Raw genomic sequence first — 19,813 nt, 5'->3', positions numbered from 1 at the left:
TTCACTTCGCCATGCCTGAGATCAGCAGTAATATTTATCAGCAAATGTGAGATTTTCAAAGATCCAATTCTATGTGCTCCTTTCTCATAGAGCCTTAGGCAGGGATATAGCATACATAAATATTAAGTAAAGTCCATAGTTTTTAAAATGTCATCCATTGAATAGTTGACACATGTCTGAGATACTTTTTATTTTGGAGGAGGTATTATTTAATAGGGAATTCCAACAGCTACCTAATAGTGAAATGAGAAGTCTTGCATCCATTTTATTTTGTTTCTGATGATTTTTATGAGTAAGGGTAAGATACTTCCTTGTTCTGATGCAGATGTTGCCCACTTTTGTGAATGGATGCGGGGTGTCACCTACTACTTGCATATCTGCATATTGGGCTTGACACTGCTATCGTACTTGGTAGTTGGCAAAAAGTCAATACTGAAGTTAAGCTCTTGTGTTCTAGCAGCAGAGCTGAAGATCCTTGATGTGCCACCTTCTGCAATCCATGCTGCTCTCTTCATGTTCCTTATTGACTTCCTGGTGAGGAGCATCATGGTCTCCTGGTCTTGAGAATGGCCAAGCATTGCTCTGTGAATGTGGAAGATGGGCATGTGGAAGGCTCCAGGGAGGAGGGATCATTGAACATGTACTCGAATCCATGTGCCTGTTGAATGACCTGTTTTTTTATTTTTGGGTTTTAAGGGAGACACTGCCCTAAAACACTTCTGTGCAGCTGGGGATGCAGGCTTCTGCTTCACCTTGCAGGAAGCATTAACGAATCCTTTCCAGAAGACATGAGAAGAGAGAAGTGAGCCTCTGGTATCATGCAGGTTCCTTGCATTGCCCATGGGCTAGAAGAGAGAAGAGTTGCTTCATGAGATTTGATCCCCTTTTTCCTGAAAAGTTCCACACAGAGGTGAGTCCCCAGCATGTTTAGAAATCATTTCAGACACCTTTCTGGACGGAATTGAATCAGAGCCCCTGATGATGTGGAAGAGCTAAAGATGGGTTTGCTATGAATTTTCTATTTCATTCATCAGGGCCTGAGTCAAGTCAGTCATTGTGCTGTCAACACATGAGCTGCTGGTCAAATGTGAGGAAGTGGTCTTGCTTTATGAAAACACCACCCTGATTCAGTGAGCCAGAGGCAGCCTGCAGTCCCTGTTTTCCTGTAAAGGCAGATTGCTGTGGATGGCCTCTGGCCTCGTCATGCAGCCCTGCTCAGAGTAGGGGATTGAGGGACCAGGCAGATCCCTAGTTCCTTTTGACCTTTATTGCCATTGGGCCACCCCAGGGTCCTTGGACTCTACCTGGTCTTCTGGCCTGGGTCAGGGGATGTGAGGTTTGGAATCCCCCTCTGTGGCAGGATCCCAGCCCCCCAGCCACTTGAGGTCAGCACATCCTTCCCTAATTGTGTTAGAGTTGGAGACTTCTCCCACCCATCCTCATCCATGCTCATCCCACATTTTGTAGCTTGGCACCTGAGGACCTTTATTCATTGACTTAGTTGTTAGTGATGATGGTTACTAAGACTAAGTGACTCTTTCAAGTCACATCACTTGCATGGTAGGGCTAGAGCATGGATCTTCCTAATTGATTTCATGGGACTCTCTCATGGAAACTGTGACTGCTTCCTAAACACACACTCTACATTTGGAGTGTCAAAATTCTTGCCACTGCCTCCTTGGCAAGTGTATCTTGTCTTCTACGTGGGAATTTCACAAATATTTTCCTTTGGTTTGTGGAGGTCATGCAGAAGGGATTTCATTTGAAATAGCCCAAACAAGAAATACCAGTTGTCTTTTTCGCACATGGATGTGTGTAGTGAACACCCCTTTCTGTGTGCTTGCATGAGTTACTCCTTTGAATTTGTTGAAGAATGGTTGGCTGGGGAGCAAGTTAACGAGAGATGGATATCAATGGTTGTCAAGTATTCTGACGTGAAGAATGTATTGAGGATGTGAAGGCTTTTCTAGCCAGTTCCTATGGCTCAGTCAGGGATCAGTCAGAGGATTCTGTCTGGTAGACTCTTTGGCACAGATGTCAAAGTGGCCTGGTCTTACCCTGTCCAGGACTGAATGCTGAGCTTGAGTGGGAGCTTCTTGTCATTTCAAGCATTTCCATGAGTCTGTCCTCTGTTCTCTTGTATCCAAGTGGTTTCTAATAGGAAAGCAGAACAAAAATTGAAAGTATGGTGATTGATTATTTTTACCAATGTTATTTCAATCCACTTTGTTTAATACGAAATTACCTTTATGCTAGTAAGATTTCATATGTGAGGAAATAATGAAAATATTGGGGTTAGGGGATGAGAATATGCAAATCAAACATTTTTGAGCACCAAGACCCGTTTTTTGTTTTTGTTTTTGTTTTTTTTTTAACTTAAATAATATTAAGTGCCAGAGGACCACTGCTGCCATTCAGCCTCAACAACCTCCAGGTCCAGCCTCCAGGTGGCCCATTTCACCAGGGTGTGTGGGACCACACTGTCCTGGGATGAGAGAACAGTACCCACGGATGTTGACATCTCACAGAGTAGATATTGCCAGTGACAGTAGGGAGCTATTGGCACATGAGGAAGGGAAGAGCTCTCAGGATGGCAAGAGGGGGCCGCTTCGAGACTCATTGGGTATGGCAGGAGGCTGCTGGGTGTGGTGTTGGCCTGGGCCCACTGAGTGGGGCAGATCCGTGGTCTGTGTTTCTGTACCCTCCTCTGTAGCCTGTGTTGGCAGCAGATCAGGGAATTGCGATCAGAAGTGCTCCCAGTAACACAGGCACCAGGCCCCAGAGTGTGTGCCTATCCGTTTCCCCACCTGGCCTGACTTAGTGCCTGTCTTGCCTCAGGGCTGAGACCCTACAATCTCTGATGAGGGTGTCTGTGGTCCAGATCCAACCTGCATGGCCAACATGCTCAGACCTTCAGCTGGGTCCTAGGCTGCTGCAACCCAACTCTGTTAACTGGGTGGCCGACAACAGAGGAAGTGTCTTCCGTTGAGCTCCAGAGGCTCAACACAGTAGGTGTTGGGCTGTCCCAGTGCCATAACCCCTCCCAGGTTTCAAGGGGACTGTCTCCCCAACTCTCCCAGCCTTTGCCCACTCTCCTATTGCTGCCCACGATCTGTGGTTCCCATATGGGCATCCCGCCCTGGCTCCAACCTCACGTATCCGGTATCCCCCAGTCTCCCTGGTATCTGGGTCCAGACTCTCCTCTTCCTACAAGAATATCAGATATTGGATTTGGTCCCAGTTGATGCTGTGTTCCATCATGTGAGCTCTTAGCTTCATCACTGTGCAAAGACTCTTTTCCCACACAAGTTCGCACGACTTTTGGCTGGCTAAGAATTTTCAGGCGACACTTTTCTAATGAGTACACTTTCCTTCCTTCCGATCTCCCACCAGTGAGCATTCCTCGCACCCTTGTCCTAGTTCCTTTATGGCAGTTTCCCTCCTTATGGCTGAGAGGACCTAGTGACCCCTGAATTCACACGTTCTCCTTAATCACCAACACACTGCAGAATTCTCCAGGGGGCCATATATGCTCCTGGAAGTTGGTGTTGGAAATAGTTCTCCATCCATTAATCACTCCCTCACTCACTAATGTCCTTGTGTCCTTGAGAAAGGCTCTCCCTTTCCTGGTTTTCCTGAATAGAAATCCTCTTGCCTCTTGGGTGAATAGGGTTATGGGTTGTGCAGAGGGTGTTGGTCCACTGAGCATCTTAGAGACTGTCCTTTATGGAGCCTAATGATCCTCACTGGGGAATGAGGCCAGGGTCCTAACTGTGGTTAGTTAGAGAGGGAAAGAAGGACGAGGGAAACTCAGATGTCCCTTCATGGCCCCTGGAGTTAGAGGACTTACCCCTTTGCACCTGGGATCAGGAGACCTCATTTCCTCGAGGACACGCACACTCAGACGTTAATCTTGAGTGTGGGTTCCTTTCTGGGGTCCAGGGCTGTTGTTAGCCACCAGGAATGACAGTGCTCTCCATGCTGAGTGGAGCCATTTTTGCCAGGAAAGAGAGCCCATGGTCACGCCTTGTGCAAAGCATCCCACGCCAGGGGCTCCCATGCCTACATTCCTGTCCTGAAAGGAAGCCACTCAGAGGCAAGGTGGGTCCAACCACCTCCCATGTGTTCACTCATCACTGTGTTCCAGCAGTCACCCCAGTGAACAGTCCTGATGGGATTGGATGTGGCTCAGAATGTCACCCTCATGAGCTCTACCCTGCCACAGCTGCAGTTCTGCAGTGGGAGAAACTCAAAACCTCAAAACACATGCACATGAAAGAAAAGAGCAAGAGCCAGAGCCCAAACAGGCCAGGTGTGGCAAAGACAGCTGGAGTGCCTAGGTTGGGACTCAGAATTATGTCAGTGGGGTGGCATTGCTGCTGGCACCAGCATGATAACCGAGAGCCAGCCCTGCTCATTTTGGGGAGCAGTGTGTTGGGGAAGGCAGCAGAAATTGAGAGGCAGGATTGAGTTTGGCCCTAGGAGGAGGTTGGGTAAGAGGCCAGTGTGGGTTGGAGAGCCTGGGCAGATAGACAGAGGCCAGGGCACACCCCAAAGCCTGGAGACTGCACTTGATGTCCAGGGTTGTGAAACACCACTTCCCCTCTTACTCACAACTGAGAGCAAGGGGCATTGATGAGTTCAGTTTGTGTGCGGCTGCATCCAAGGTGGCTCGGCTAGGAACCTCTGTTTCCTTGACTCAGGAGGCTGGGAGTCCAGGCTCCACTGAGGCTCGGCTGGGAGGATCGGAGTCTGAGTTTATGCCTGTGTTCCCTGTAGGATCCATGTTGGCTGAGCCTCAGTGTTTTTGTAATGAGAGGATGGGTGACCGTCATGTCTTTATCACAGGACACACTTGCTAAATGGATTTGTTTGCTCTGAGGAGGAAAGAGAGAGGGGGGAGTGGTGCTGGAGACAGGGATGCAGACAGGGGTCATGGACTTGGCATAACTCAGTCTTGGAGGTGATATCCCATCACCTGTACCCACTTCAATTCCCATGAATCCAGAGGCTGAGCCCCCTTGAGGTGAGGGGTGAACCGGTTCTGGGCAGCAGGATGCTGTGGTACCTCGGAGTCTCTGTGAGACCCCAACACTAGACACACTTGGCCCTTTTGAAATCTTAGGAGAAGCCTTGGGAAGTTGTATGGCAGAGGGGAGCAGCCTCTGCATCTCAGTCCCCTCCAACTTGCCATGGTGTAGAGAGGGAACTGCAGCCACGATGGGACGGACATTGGCCATGTCCCTGTGTGGGACACAGGCCTGATTGAGTTAGGGTGCATTCTTTGTCTCTCCCTTTCTTGTGATTATCCCATCTCTACATTTGTGCTTTAGCCACCTGTGAGTCCCATCTCTGGTTTCAGAGAGAACAGAGGGTGTTATGGGCCAATAGACACAATAAACCCTAGAGATTAGATGCTACCCTACTTTCCAGAAAAGACTGGGCACACCATGAGTTGCACAATGATGGGACCAGGGTCCAAAAGCTGCTGAGAGGGAAGGACTGGTTGTGAATGCATTTTTGAAGGCTCCAAGCTGGAACTCTAGTGGCACCAAGCAGGGCAGATGCTGGTGGGGATGTTTGGGTAGTTGTTGGTGAACACCTGCGCACCTGAGATGGGTAGGCATGGAGGAGAAATCGGCAGCCCATAGGGCTGTTGAAAGTGGTCTTATGTGAAAAGAGGCTCAGGTATGGGCACAGGAAATGACATCATTGCCTTGACAATGGATCAAACAGAACATGGAACCCTGGTATCCAGGCACCCACTTCACTGACCAAGCCATCCGAGCTCACTTGGTTGGAGCCACTGGAGGGAGAAGGATGTTCTCCTGTGGTTGCAGACAATGCCGAGCCTCAGGCTCCCAGGAATCTCAGGGGGGCCAACTAGCCCTTTTGTGGATACACTGGGTGAGGCTTCATCTTAGACGCCAGAGCCTCTGGCGATTGTCGCAGAGGAGCTCAAGAGTAACAGTGAGTAGCACAGGGCAGGTGAGCCCAGCAGGCCCTCTAGTCTGATCCCTGATGAATGGCCCAGGACTCCTATTCTGACTCTGTGTGTGTGTGTGTGTGTGTGTGTGTGTGTGTGTGTGTGTGTGTTTGTACTGATGGGAACTGTCCCATTGTGCTTTGACTCTAGTGTATTGGCACAAGTCATTTTTCTGTTTGTCACCAATTCCATTTTGAACCCACCATTCTTGGTCCCAACCCAGGGTGAAAATGATCAGAACACGGAGGAGCCCTTCAGGGTTCAGAGCCTTGAACCTTACAGGCAGGACCAGCTTAGGAATGAGCTCCTGCCTGTCATTTGTGGGAGGAACCTACATTTCAGCAGCAACATGGGGTTAATCTCCTGGGATTTCATCCCCACCCAGCAGGTGCTGGATCTCTTGTTCCCAAAACAGCCACCTTCTTCAGTCTTTACTCCTGGTGCCACTCCACATCCTCCAAGGGGACAAGAACCTCAGGTTCTGGATGGATGTTGTAGAATGCCCACAGAGCCAACTGCCAGGCTGGGTGGGGTGCAGTTGCTGGGCTTTGCTGATGTTGTCATCCCCCACAGTTCTTGGAACCTTCGGTGGCAGTGGCATCCAGGACCCCAGCAGCTGTGAGTAGCAGCTCCTCACTGCTTCACTCCAGCGAGCAGGTGGAAGACAGCCGCGTTGTTCACGTCCTCCTAGAGGGACAGAGCCTGAGGGAGACAAAGCGCATCCCGGTAAGCCCGACAGCAGGGCTGCCTCCTGGGTGTCCACACAGTGGAAGGCAGGAGACACAGCCAACCCCAGGGCTATGGTGGGAAATAAAGAAGAGAGAGGTCCGTCTTAAGGGCTTGACCTGAGGAGGGAGAGCATCAGCATGCCCAGCTTCAGTGGTGAGTGGGCCTGTGTATTGTGGGTTTTGCAGGCCAGAAGTGCAGACGGAAGTGCTGTGGACAGATGAAGGCAGAGATATGTCCAGGGTGCAGGCTGCAGTGCCTAGAACTTGGTATTCTCAATGAGTGAAGTTGGAGCAGAGGAGGTGGCAGTGACTTGTCACATGTGTAGGAGGGGATGTGTTCCTGGTGGCAGGGAAGAGAACCTCCTTAGCATGACTAGGTGTAGGAATTTGGGGTCGGGATCACCTGGGGGGTCATGCCAAAGCTTCGGAATGTTAGGCTTTGCATGTATGTAAATACGGAGCTAAAGGGGTTCTTGGCAGAATTTCTATGGATGTGCAGTAGACACGCTAATGCTGCAGGTGTCCAGCTGCAGAGGAGACATGTTCAGTGACTGCCAGTGCTGAGTCAAGTACATCATTACAACCAGACCCGCACCGAGCTTCCAGAGGCCAGGGCCTCTCAAAGCTATCATGAAGCACTCAAGTGCACACTCTTGTATCTGAGTCTGTTTTGTGTCGTGGCAGTCAGGACCCAAATTTTCAGTGCATCTGCCTCTTCCACCCACAAAGGCAGCCTGCATCCCAGATCACACTTGGTGCGCAGATCCCTGGCCCATTGCTCTCATCTCAGTGAGATGAGAGTGTGTCTGTGCATAGGCAGTTTGGTCCTTTGACATGAGTGGAATGTGGCTCCCCAGGGGGAGGGGAGATGGCAGGTACAGGCAGATATTTGTACCAAGATTGTTCTAGTAGCACATTGCAAGAACCCAGGTGGTATATGGAGGACACACTCAGGTAGCAGGATAACAAGATTGTGCCCTTGTATATGTAGCTGAGATTTCTCCTGAATGTTTGACCACAGTCTTCTGGGTAGCTCTTCTAAAAGCCATTCTCTGATGACATTTGTCCCACCCTGATCCAGGTGACCTTTCAGGAGACGGTGACAAGCCTCATCCGCAGGGCCTTGGACCAAAATTTGTTGCAGCATGAGGATGTGGACAACTTTGAGCTGCTGTATATGATGTCTGAGGATGAGAGTAAGTAGGACAATCAGACAGTGGGGAGACATGATCCACAGTGGGCTCAGGATAACTGACAGCCAAGAGAAAGTGGGCCTTGGCCCCAAAATACCAAAGTGTGATGGGCCTGGCGGAGACTCTCAGGGGTTGTGGGTGTTTTGTGGTATAATCCTTGAGTGCCACCTAACAATTCTCTCCACTTCGCTCTGCAGAAATCAAGGTCTCTGACCACTCACTCGTGTGTCTGTCCATGAATCTGGGAATACAATATTTCATCGTGAGGAAACGCCCCCAGGTCAAGGGAAAGGAGGTAAACACCTACCTTATTCAAGCTGTGCATGTGCTGCCATTCCACTCCGACCTGAGGAAATAAGAAGCCTCAGCACCTGGACATATTTGCTGGAAGCCCATAGAGCCAACTGACAGTCTGGGGTGGCTTTCTGTTTCTGGGTTTGCTGATGTTCCATCCCCCACAGTTCTCAGAATCAACCTGCAAGTCCTCCAGGCCGCTTTCCCACAAGCAGGTGGGAGACACCTGCTTAATTCGTGTCCACTTAGAAACACAAAGTCCAGAGATGGCCAAGAGTGTTCTGGTAAGCCTGGGAGCAGGGGTGTCCCGTGGTGCTTACACCTGGGTGGGGAGCAGACACTGGTCCAATACCATGGACTACTCATGCCCTCTTGAATTTGGAGCTTCTGGATGATCAGGAGGATAGATGGGAATCAAGAAGGGAGAGGTCAGTGTGAAGGGCTGGAGCTGAGATGAGCGAGTGCAGCAGCTTGTCCACTGCCATGTCTGAGGGAGTCTGTGTGTCAGGTGGCAGCATGCAGTCCAGAAGGGCAGGGACAGGTATGGGTGACAGATGAGAATAGGACAGGAACTAGGTTGCAGGTTCCCTTGTATGGGATGCTGACGTCTATGGAGGAGGACAGCAGTGTGAGGTTCTCCATGTTCCTTGAACAAGGAGCTGAGAGAGTCTCTCTGCAGAGTCGATATGGATGTGGAGCAAGCACACTAAATGTCCAGGTAACCCAATGACCACCCTTGCCGGATGAGGTGGCCTCCTACATCCCAGCCAGCACTGAGCCTCTGGAGGCCAGGAGCTCTCGTGGCTATCTTTCAGCTCTCCTGTGTGTGGTCATGTTCCTGGGTCTGTTTTTGGCCCTGGCAATCCAGACCAAAGCCTCTAGGTTTTGTGCCTAGGCCATTCCCAGTGCCGCCTGCATCCTGGGGCAGACCTGGGATCTTGGAGGCTATTGTCCCATTCCTCCCAACTTGTGGGATGAGATTGCATCTGTATGCAGGTAGTGGGGTCCTTTCACTCCGAGAGGAGTGCAGCTCCACAAAGAGCAATGGCAGGCCCAGGAAGTCCTATGTACAAGGATTGGGCTAGTAGCCTGTGGGAAGAGCCCACACGATGAGCAGGAGGTCAGCCTCGGGTAGTAGGGTCATGGATGTTGCCCTTGTATTTAGAGTGGAGGTGCCTCCAGAATGCCCCTGCCCACTGTCCTTGAGTAGTCACTTCAAGGCCCATTTCCTGAAGGCCTGTCTCCCATGCTGCTCCAGGTGACCTGCCACGATAGGGCTCCTGTCTTCATCCGCAGCGCCCTCGACCTACACTTCCTTACTGAGGAGAATCCAGAGGATTATGAGCTGGGCCAAATCATCTCTCGCCATCAGAGTAAGTGAGACAATCAGATAGCAGAGAGCAAGGGTCAGGATGTGGACTCAGGTCAACTCTTAGCAACAAAGAGTAGTCTCTGACCCCCAAGAACACTCCAACAGGTGTGTTGGGTTCGTGCACAAAGCCAACTGCACTTCTGCTGGTGGAAGGTCTTGAGGTCCAATGGTATACCCCGGTGGATATTGCGGCTCCCCACCAGGTGCCCTCCCCTGGACATGAACAGGCATCCAAAGCTGACATCTTTGAGGAGTGAGGAGGAAAGCCTCTCTCCAGGAGCAGTATGTTTTCATGGTCTGGGATAGGAGTGGTTTCAAAGGAACATGGGAATGCATGGGCTAAAGAGGGAACTGGCATTTTGTGGACTGAAGCAGTACTATTGAAAGCCTTCTGTGTGACCAAAAAACCACTGCCTGGGCAGAGCATTGCCAGGAATCTAGCAAGCAGTAACAGGATGAAATTGGGAAGAAAACACAGCCTGGGAGACAGCCTGAATCATCTGTTTTTGCATAAATTCCATGGTCTTACGCACCTGAGTCCACTAGGCAAGGAGTGATCACAATAGCCAGGTTGTGATCCCTAACTAAAGTCAGATGAGGGCTTCCTGAGCACGTAGCCACAGAGCTCATCTGATAATAATGCCAGCGCTTTTTCATTGGTTGGTTGGTTGGTTTTTGTGAGCCAAACACCACAGCAGCCATTATCCCAGCCTATGTACCCTGAAGACCACCATCCCTATGAGTTCTAGGATCACTTGTCTCCTATCTTAACCTACTGTTAGGTTAGTAGAGTCTATGGAAGAGGAAGTCTCTCTGGGGCCTTGGTAGCCTAAGAAATTCATAGCAGAGATCTCCACATCCAACCCCGAAGGGATGGAGAACAGGCTCTAGGTTAGAGGAGGGCGACAGGAAACACATGTTCAGAGGAAGGAGAAGCGGCTGTTGTATTCCCCCACTCGGGGTCATGGCACCACTGGGCCATACACCATGTTGGAGGGAAGCAGTCCCTTTGCTGGTCTTTGGAACCATTGTTCTCAGTAGGGCAGTATTTGGAATGTGGCCTCCATTCTCAGAAGCCTGGTTCACATGGAGGCGGGCTCCACCAATGCAGAAGCATGGCTCTAACGTGGTATCCGTGCTGGTCAGCCTGTCCTCACTGTGGCCATACTTGAGGAAAATAACTCAGAGGAGGAATCCTAGGCCTTTTTTCTCTGGGTTACATAGCTTTCTCTTTGGTTGTGCACTGAGGCTGTCCATAAAGCTCTAGTGTGTGGCAGTGGAGAGCTCCTCAGCCCTTGCCACAAAGGCATAGACTGGGAGAGAGAGATCGAGGCTGGCAGAGAGGGAGAGAGAGAAAGATGGAGAGGGAGGACCTCTCCTTGGAGAATGAGGATTCAGTGGAGCCAACAGGAACAAGGTACTGTTGCCCAGGGCACAACCCTGTTTAGGTCTTACTCCAACCATGCTCAACCTTTCTTCCAGTCCCTCCCACCCCCCAGTAGTGTATTCATCTTGAATGAGAATTTCATGTTGACATCAGAGCACTCACCATCCAATGCTTCCCTCCAAACCCACCTATGAAGATGGCTCATATGGGGACTGAATCTTCGGCACAGGAGCCTTTTGTGGGAGATTTCAGATGCAAACCCTAGTGGTGTGCTTTGGCAGATGCAAGAGGACCTGAGATATTCTGGAGTCCAAAGCCTTCGGTAGGAACAGACATTAGGTCTGTTGAAGTGCTCTGCCTAGTTCTTCCTCAGGGAGGACTGTGGAGGCTGTCTTTGTTGGTATTGGTGCTGAATTGGAGAGCTCTCAGGTGTGTGGCTCTGGCCTTTTCTGGCACAGTCTCTCAGATGTTGGCGTGTCCTAGGGAGCACCTCCTGAGTGCCACCTTCTTTTTGTACACCCCTCTCTCCCCAGAGCTGAGGATTCCAGCAGAGGCCAACGTATTTGATGCCAAGAATCCTCACAAAAAATCCAACTTTGTGCTGAGGAAAAGGAGCCTCTCCCAAAAGAATGATGGGTGGATCGAGCCTCAACCTCCCTCTCGTCCTGCAAAGAAGGCTCCTGCCCTCCTGAGGATGCTTGCAAAACCATTCTGTTGCTGTGTGCCTGGGCGGGGCTGAGGCAGCCCAGAAATATTTACATTGATTACTATTTTCTTCAAAGTTTGAATCTATAGTTTGCCATTGTCCTTGACCTTGTTTAGTAACACAGTTTTTACTCTATCCTGTATTTGTTGTTTCCATTAATATATTATTATTATTTTAAAATATATATGTTTTTGTTACCTGATCTACTGTGATGATTTGAGTATACTAAATGTAGCAGTGATTCCTAAAGGACACATCCAAACCAACAGGAAGGAATGTTTCATTCTATCAGCAAGAACTTTGGTTTTTAGGAGTTTGGCAGATGGCATTATCTGAGTCAGTTTTCCAATGGGGGCAATGAAGTATCAGCTGTGATGGTACAAACACAAACAAAGACACACAAACACACACAAGAGCACACACACTCACTGAGAGATAGATAGACAGATGGAGTTGGTCTCTGCTGAAATACTTTGGAGACATGGTTCTGATTTCTCCCCTTTTGGAGTATTTTCAATTGCACAAGGTGTCTTGCAAATGAACCCATGTCTGAGGAAGACATGCATGTGTACTTCACATGCCACTTTTCACATAGCAGGAAGGTCATGCAATATTTTTCATGCAGCTGTCTTTTAACTGTGAACCATCCCATGAGGTCAGCTGTGGAATTTTCAACTTGTAGCATCACAATGGGGATCCACTCTTTGGATTTGGGGATATTTCCGATTTTCTTGATTCAGATTGGAATGATATATATATTAGTTTTTGATGAAAATTCTGCATTTGATGGTAATGAATGTCGTGCATCTAGGAATCTGTAGAGTGCAGACAATGAATGGATGCCTACTGTTGTCTGGACTGGTCTGAAAAGTCCTGTAGCATCTGAGCATGTGTGAGGGCTGTACAGGTCTTGCCAAAAGTCCAGGTCAGATGATACTGCACAAAGCTGAACTCCTAGTGGTCTCCACAACAGTGTAAGGGCCAAGGAGAAACTCACTTCCACACAGAAGTTGGGAAGCTACCTTATGAAGGTGATCATAGATACGGGATTATTAATATATCCAGGTTGGCATCTATTATTTTTTTAGCTTTTGACTTTCGCAGCTGTGGGCATCTTGACAACCATGAACTCCCTGTAAGCACAGACAACTCTATAAGAACCTGAGGATAAATTTCCCTGTGCATGTCCTCTTGTGAAGCTGCTTAAGCACCGCCTGGTTTACACACAGGTGGAATTTCTAGGTCAAAGTGTGCATGTTTACTTCTTTGACTAAGCACTGCCAGGTGGCTCTTCTGCATAGCTCTACCTGTGGCCAGGATTGTGTTATCTAGCTTTCTAACTTTTGCAGGTTGAGTAGATACATAGTGGGAGCACACTGTTTGTGTTGGTATTTTTCTTGGTATCTATTCTGATGCTTTTCACTGGGGGATTTTTTCCTGTGAAAATGGGCTTCCTCTACTTGACCTTATTTTCTTCTTTTTAAAATTTTTTCAATGTGACTTTTTAATTTTAGTTTTATTAAAGACATTGCCCCTTGCTTGCATAGTCTATATCTAAAGCACTAGTCCTTGCTCCAAGGCCCAGCTTGCTCTCAGCTGCCCCAGGAGGGGAATAGTCTTTGGCGGTAGACAAGAGACGCCCCTGCAGGGGGCACAAGTGCTTTGGCCCTCTGATGTCTTGCCAGCAGTGCTTCTCATGCTCACAGAGGGTTTCAGACACTGAGTCAATGGTCCAGGTGGTCTTTTGTTCAGTCTGATCTCAAATTGAGCTCCTCTGAGAGGTCATATTGAAGTCCTTGTGTGTACCTGACCCATCATTTTAAACAATATTCCAAGTTCACTTTTTGTGTGTACGTGGGTTCTGGGGATTGAACCCAGGGCCTTGAGCCTGTGAGGCAAGTGACCTACCTGAGCTACACCCTCAGAGACCCCTGTAAAAGTATTTCCCCTTTGCCTCGGCGTCTAAGTTGCCAAGGCTGACCTCAAACGTTCCTCTTGCCTCAGCCTCCCTGGTGGCTGGCATGACAGGCATGCACCTGGGACTGTCACACTCGAGCCTGTGATGGGAACTCATGTGCATCTGTCCAGGGCTGAGCATGGTTAGGCAGAGCTGTGCTCCAGGCTCCCTGCAGGGCTGTGGAGGCTTCTGCTGCCCAGCAGCCCTGGTGCCATGGCCAGGGCTCCTCCCAGCCGAGGGCAGGCAGCTGCCCATTGCTGTAGGCTGACCTTATTTTCTTCTTATGGCACTCGTCCGTTCTCTGGAGTATGTTGTATGGTTTGTCCATTAGGAGTCTAACAGGTCCTCTAGAACCTTCAAACAATTAGTAAAATTCCTGAACAGTAAGTGAGCGCGCGCAGAAATTGGGCTAATATTTTGGGAAGAACAATGTTGGATGATATATTCATGGCTTGAATATGTCATCCAACATGAAGTTATATTTTATTACTTACAAAATAATAAAATAATGAAGCAATACCATGGGCTGAGCTAAAATAGATCCTTAGGATCTTAGGCATTCTGTAATAAATCTGTGTCACTTGAAGTATAGAGTTGATCGACTCTGAGTAATGAAACAGAAGTAAAGGTATCAAAGCCAATGATCATCTGTTTCCAATTTTCTGTGATTTGGTTCAAGTGGTAAAGTGGTGATATTTATTAATAATGGATCGAATAGGTTCATAATTGTTTTAGAGTACAATTAGATGCCTTCAAACTTTAGGCTACATGGGCACATTTGAGAACGGTTCCAGCCATTCTCTCATCCTTTGGGTCATTCCCCTCCTATGTCCTGTGAGACATTTTCTATGTGAGGCTTTAAGAAGAAGAAGAGAATATTCTGTAAAGAAAACCTTGTGATCTGTGCAGTATGAAGTTGAATGGATTCATTCAGAAATCAGAAATTCTATTGAAAGATATTTATTGGCATGAGCCAAATAAAACCTATTTTTAGGCATCCTGGTGAAGACAAGGTTTTATCTTTATGTCTCATTTTCTATGTTTTGTTGTTGTTGTTGTTGTTAGAATGAAATTCATATGTTGCCAGACCATTCTATCAGATGTGTAACTAGATGCCATTTAAATTACCCACTTTTACATGGTAGACAGTTTTTAATGAACACTGCCTGTCTGCACCTTTTTTAAAAACAGGACTGGGATCAGAAGCCCAAATATCAATGGTTAGCTGGAGCATATTTTTCATTTGGCCTATCTGTCAGTATTCCCTGAGGTCATCTGTGCAATCAGCTTCGTTACTCCTGCTCCCTCACTGGATTTCATAGAAACCATATGCTATGTATGAATCAGGGACACCAATCCCACAACATAGCATTCTTGGAATATCCAAAGTCCCACTTTTCACTTCGCCATGCCTGAGATCAGCAGTAATATTTATCAGCAAATGTGAGATTTTCAAAGATCCAATTCTATGTGCTCCTTTCTCATAGAGCCTTAGGCAGGGATATAGCATACATAAATATTAAGTAAAGTCCATAGTTTTTAAAATGTCATCCATTGAATAGTTGACACATGTCTGAGATACTTTTTATTTTGGAGGAGGTATTATTTAATAGGGAATTCCAACAGCTACCTAATAGTGAAATGAGAAGTCTTGCATCCATTTTATTTTGTTTCTGATGATTTTTATGAGTAAGGGTAAGATACTTCCTTGTTCTGATGCAGATGTTGCCCACTTTTGTGAATGGATGCGGGGTGTCACCTACTACTTGCATATCTGCATATTGGGCTTGACACTGCTATCGTACTTGGTAGTTGGCAAAAAGTCAATACTGAAGTTAAGCTCTTGTGTTCTAGCAGCAGAGCTGAAGATCCTTGATGTGCCACCTTCTGCAATCCATGCTGCTCTCTTCATGTTCCTTATTGACTTCCTGGTGAGGAGCATCATGGTCTCCTGGTCTTGAGAATGGCCAAGCATTGCTCTGTGAATGTGGAAGATGGGCATGTGGAAGGCTCCAGGGAGGAGGGATCATTGAACATGTACTCGAATCCATGTGCCTGTTGAATGACCTGTTTTTTTATTTTTGGGTTTTAAGGGAGACACTGCCCTAAAACACTTCTGTGCAGCTGGGGATGCAGGCTTCTGCTTCACCTTGCAGGAAGCATTAACGAATCCTTTCCAGAAGACATGAGAAGAGAGAAGTGAGCCTCTGGTATCATGCAGGTTCCTTGCATTGCCCATGGGCTAGAAGAGAGAAGAGTTGCTTCATGAGATTTGATCCCCTTTTTCCTGAAAAGTTCCACACAGAGGTGAGTCCCCAGCATGTTTAGAAATCATTTCAGACACCTTTCTGGACGGAATTGAATCAGAGCCCCTGATGATGTGGAAGAGCTAAAGATGGGTTTGCTATGAATTTTCTATTTCATTCATCAGGGCCTGAGTCAAGTCAGTCATTGTGCTGTCAACACATGAGCTGCTGGTCAAATGTGAGGAAGTGGTCTTGCTTTATGAAAACACCACCCTGATTCAGTGAGCCAGAGGCAGCCTGCAGTCCCTGTTTTCCTGTAAAGGCAGATTGCTGTGGATGGCCTCTGGCCTCGTCATGCAGCCCTGCTCAGAGTAGGGGATTGAGGGACCAGGCAGATCCCTAGTTCCTTTTGACCTTTATTGCCATTGGGCCACCCCAGGGTCCTTGGACTCTACCTGGTCTTCTGGCCTGGGTCAGGGGATGTGAGGTTTGGAATCCCCCTCTGTGGCAGGATCCCAGCCCCCCAGCCACTTGAGGTCAGCACATCCTTCCCTAATTGTGTTAGAGTTGGAGACTTCTCCCACCCATCCTCATCCATGCTCATTGCACATTTTGTAGCTTGGCACCTGAGGACCTTTATTCATTGACTTAGTTGTTAGTGATGATGGTTACTAAGACTAAGTGACTCTTTCAAGTCACATCACTTGCATGGTAGGGCTAGAGCATGGATCTTCCTAATTGATTTCATGGGACTCTCTCATGGAAACTGTGACTGCTTCCTAAACACACACTCTACATTTGGAGTGTCAAAATTCTTGCCACTGCCTCCTTGGCAAGTGTATCTTGTCTTCTACGTGGGAATTTCACAAATATTTTCCTTTGGTTTGTGGAGGTCATGCAGAAGGGATTTCATTTGAAATAGCCCAAACAAGAAATACCAGTTGTCTTTTTCGCACATGGATGTGTGTAGTGAACACCCCTTTCTGTGTGCTTGCATGAGTTACTCCTTTGAATTTGTTGAAGAATGGTTGGCTGGGGAGCAAGTTAACGAGAGATGGATATCAATGGTTGTCAAGTATTCTGACGTGAAGAATGTATTGAGGATGTGAAGGCTTTTCTAGCCAGTTCCTATGGCTCAGTCAGGGATCAGTCAGAGGATTCTGTCTGGTAGACTCTTTGGCACAGATGTCAAAGTGGCCTGGTCTTACCCTGTCCAGGACTGAATGCTGAGCTTGAGTGGGAGCTTCTTGTCATTTCAAGCATTTCCATGAGTCTGTCCTCTGTTCTCTTGTATCCAAGTGGTTTCTAATAGGAAAGCAGAACAAAAATTGAAAGTATGGTGATTGATTATTTTTACCAATGTTATTTCAATCCACTTTGTTTAATACGAAATTACCTTTATGCTAGTAAGATTTCATATGTGAGGAAATAATGAAAATATTGGGGTTAGGGGATGAGAATATGCAAATCAAACATTTTTGAGCACCAAGACCCGTTTTTTGTTTTTGTTTTTGTTTTTTTTTTAACTTAAATAATATTAAGTGCCAGAGGACCACTGCTGCCATTCAGCCTCAACAACCTCCAGGTCCAGCCTCCAGGTGGCCCATTTCACCAGGGTGTGTGGGACCACACTGTCCTGGGATGAGAGAACAGTACCCACGGATGTTGACATCTCACAGAGTAGATATTGCCAGTGACAGTAGGGAGCTATTGGCACATGAGGAAGGGAAGAGCTCTCAGGATGGCAAGAGGGGGCCGCTTCGAGACTCATTGGGTATGGCAGGAGGCTGCTGGGTGTGGTGTTGGCCTGGGCCCACTGAGTGGGGCAGATCCGTGGTCTGTGTTTCTGTACCCTCCTCTGTAGCCTGTGTTGGCAGCAGATCAGGGAATTGCGATCAGAAGTGCTCCCAGTAACACAGGCACCAGGCCCCAGAGTGTGTGCCTATCCGTTTCCCCACCTGGCCTGACTTAGTGCCTGTCTTGCCTCAGGGCTGAGACCCTACAATCTCTGATGAGGGTGTCTGTGGTCCAGATCCAACCTGCATGGCCAACATGCTCAGACCTTCAGCTGGGTCCTAGGCTGCTGCAACCCAACTCTGTTAACTGGGTGGCCGACAACAGAGGAAGTGTCTTCCGTTGAGCTCCAGAGGCTCAACACAGTAGGTGTTGGGCTGTCCCAGTGCCATAACCCCTCCCAGGTTGCAAGGGGACTGTCTCCCCAACTCTCCCAGCCCTTGCCCACTCTCCTATTGCTGCCCACGATCTGTGGTTCCCATATGGGCATCCCGCCCTGGCTCCAACCTCACATATCCGGTATCCCCCAGTCTCCCTGGTATCTGGGTCCAGACTCTCCTCTTCCTACAAGAATATCAGATATTGGATTTGGTCCCAGTTGATGCTGTGTTCCATCATGTGAGCTCTTAGCTTCATCACTGTGCAAAGACTCTTTTCCCACACAAGTTCGCACGACTTTTGGCTGGCTAAGAATTTTCAGGCGACACTTTTCTAATGAGTACACTTTCCTTCCTTCCGATCTCCCACCAGTGAGCATTCCTCGCACCCTTGTCCTAGTTCCTTTATGGCAGTTTCCCTCCTTATGGCTGAGAGGACCTAGTGACCCCTGAATTCACACGTTCTCCTTAATCACCAACACACTGCAGAATTCTCCAGGGGGCCATATATGCTCCTGGAAGTTGGTGTTGGAAATAGTTCTCCATCCATTAATCACTCCCTCACTCACTAATGTCCTTGTGTCCTTGAGAAAGGCTCTCCCTTTCCTGGTTTTCCTGAATAGAAATCCTCTTGCCTCTTGGGTGAATAGGGTTATGGGTTGTGCAGAGGGTGTTGGTCCACTGAGCATCTTAGAGACTGTCCTTTATGGAGCCTAATGATCCTCACTGGGGAATGAGGCCAGGGTCCTAACTGTGGTTAGTTAGAGAGGGAAAGAAGGACGAGGGAAACTCAGATGTCCCTTCATGGCCCCTGGAGTTAGAGGACTTACCCCTTTGCACCTGGGATCAGGAGACCTCATTTCCTCGAGGACACGCACACTCAGACGTTAATCTTGAGTGTGGGTTCCTTTCTGGGGTCCAGGGCTGTTGTTAGCCACCAGGAATGACAGTGCTCTCCATGCTGAGTGGAGCCATTTTTGCCAGGAAAGAGAGCCCATGGTCACGCCTTGTGCAAAGCATCCCACGCCAGGGGCTCCCATGCCTACATTCCTGTCCTGAAAGGAAGCCACTCAGAGGCAAGGTGGGTCCAACCACCTCCCATGTGTTCACTCATCACTGTGTTCCAGCAGTCACCCCAGTGAACAGTCCTGATGGGATTGGATGTGGCTCAGAATGTCACCCTCATGAGCTCTACCCTGCCACAGCTGCAGTTCTGCAGTGGGAGAAACTCAAAACCTCAAAACACATGCACATGAAAGAAAAGAGCAAGAGCCAGAGCCCAAACAGGCCAGGTGTGGCAAAGACAGCTGGAGTGCCTAGGTTGGGACTCAGAATTATGTCAGTGGGGTGGCATTGCTGCTGGCACCAGCATGATAACCGAGAGCCAGCCCTGCTCATTTTGGGGAGCAGTGTGTTGGGGAAGGCAGCAGAAATTGAGAGGCAGGATTGAGTTTGGCCCTAGGAGGAGGTTGGGTAAGAGGCCAGTGTGGGTTGGAGAGCCTGGGCAGATAGACAGAGGCCAGGGCACACCCCAAAGCCTGGAGACTGCACTTGATGTCCAGGGTTGTGAAACACCACTTCCCCTCTTACTCACAACTGAGAGCAAGGGGCATTGATGAGTTCAGTTTGTGTGCGGCTGCATCCAAGGTGGCTCGGCTAGGAACCTCTGTTTCCTTGACTCAGGAGGCTGGGAGTCCAGGCTCCACTGAGGCTCGGCTGGGAGGATCGGAGTCTGAGTTTATGCCTGTGTTCCCTGTAGGATCCATGTTGGCT

This window comes from Urocitellus parryii, chromosome Y (genome assembly GCF_045843805.1).
Source record: "Urocitellus parryii isolate mUroPar1 chromosome Y, mUroPar1.hap1, whole genome shotgun sequence".
NCBI lineage: Eukaryota > Metazoa > Chordata > Mammalia > Rodentia > Sciuridae > Urocitellus > Urocitellus parryii.
Note: the sequence above shows the minus strand (reverse complement) of the source record.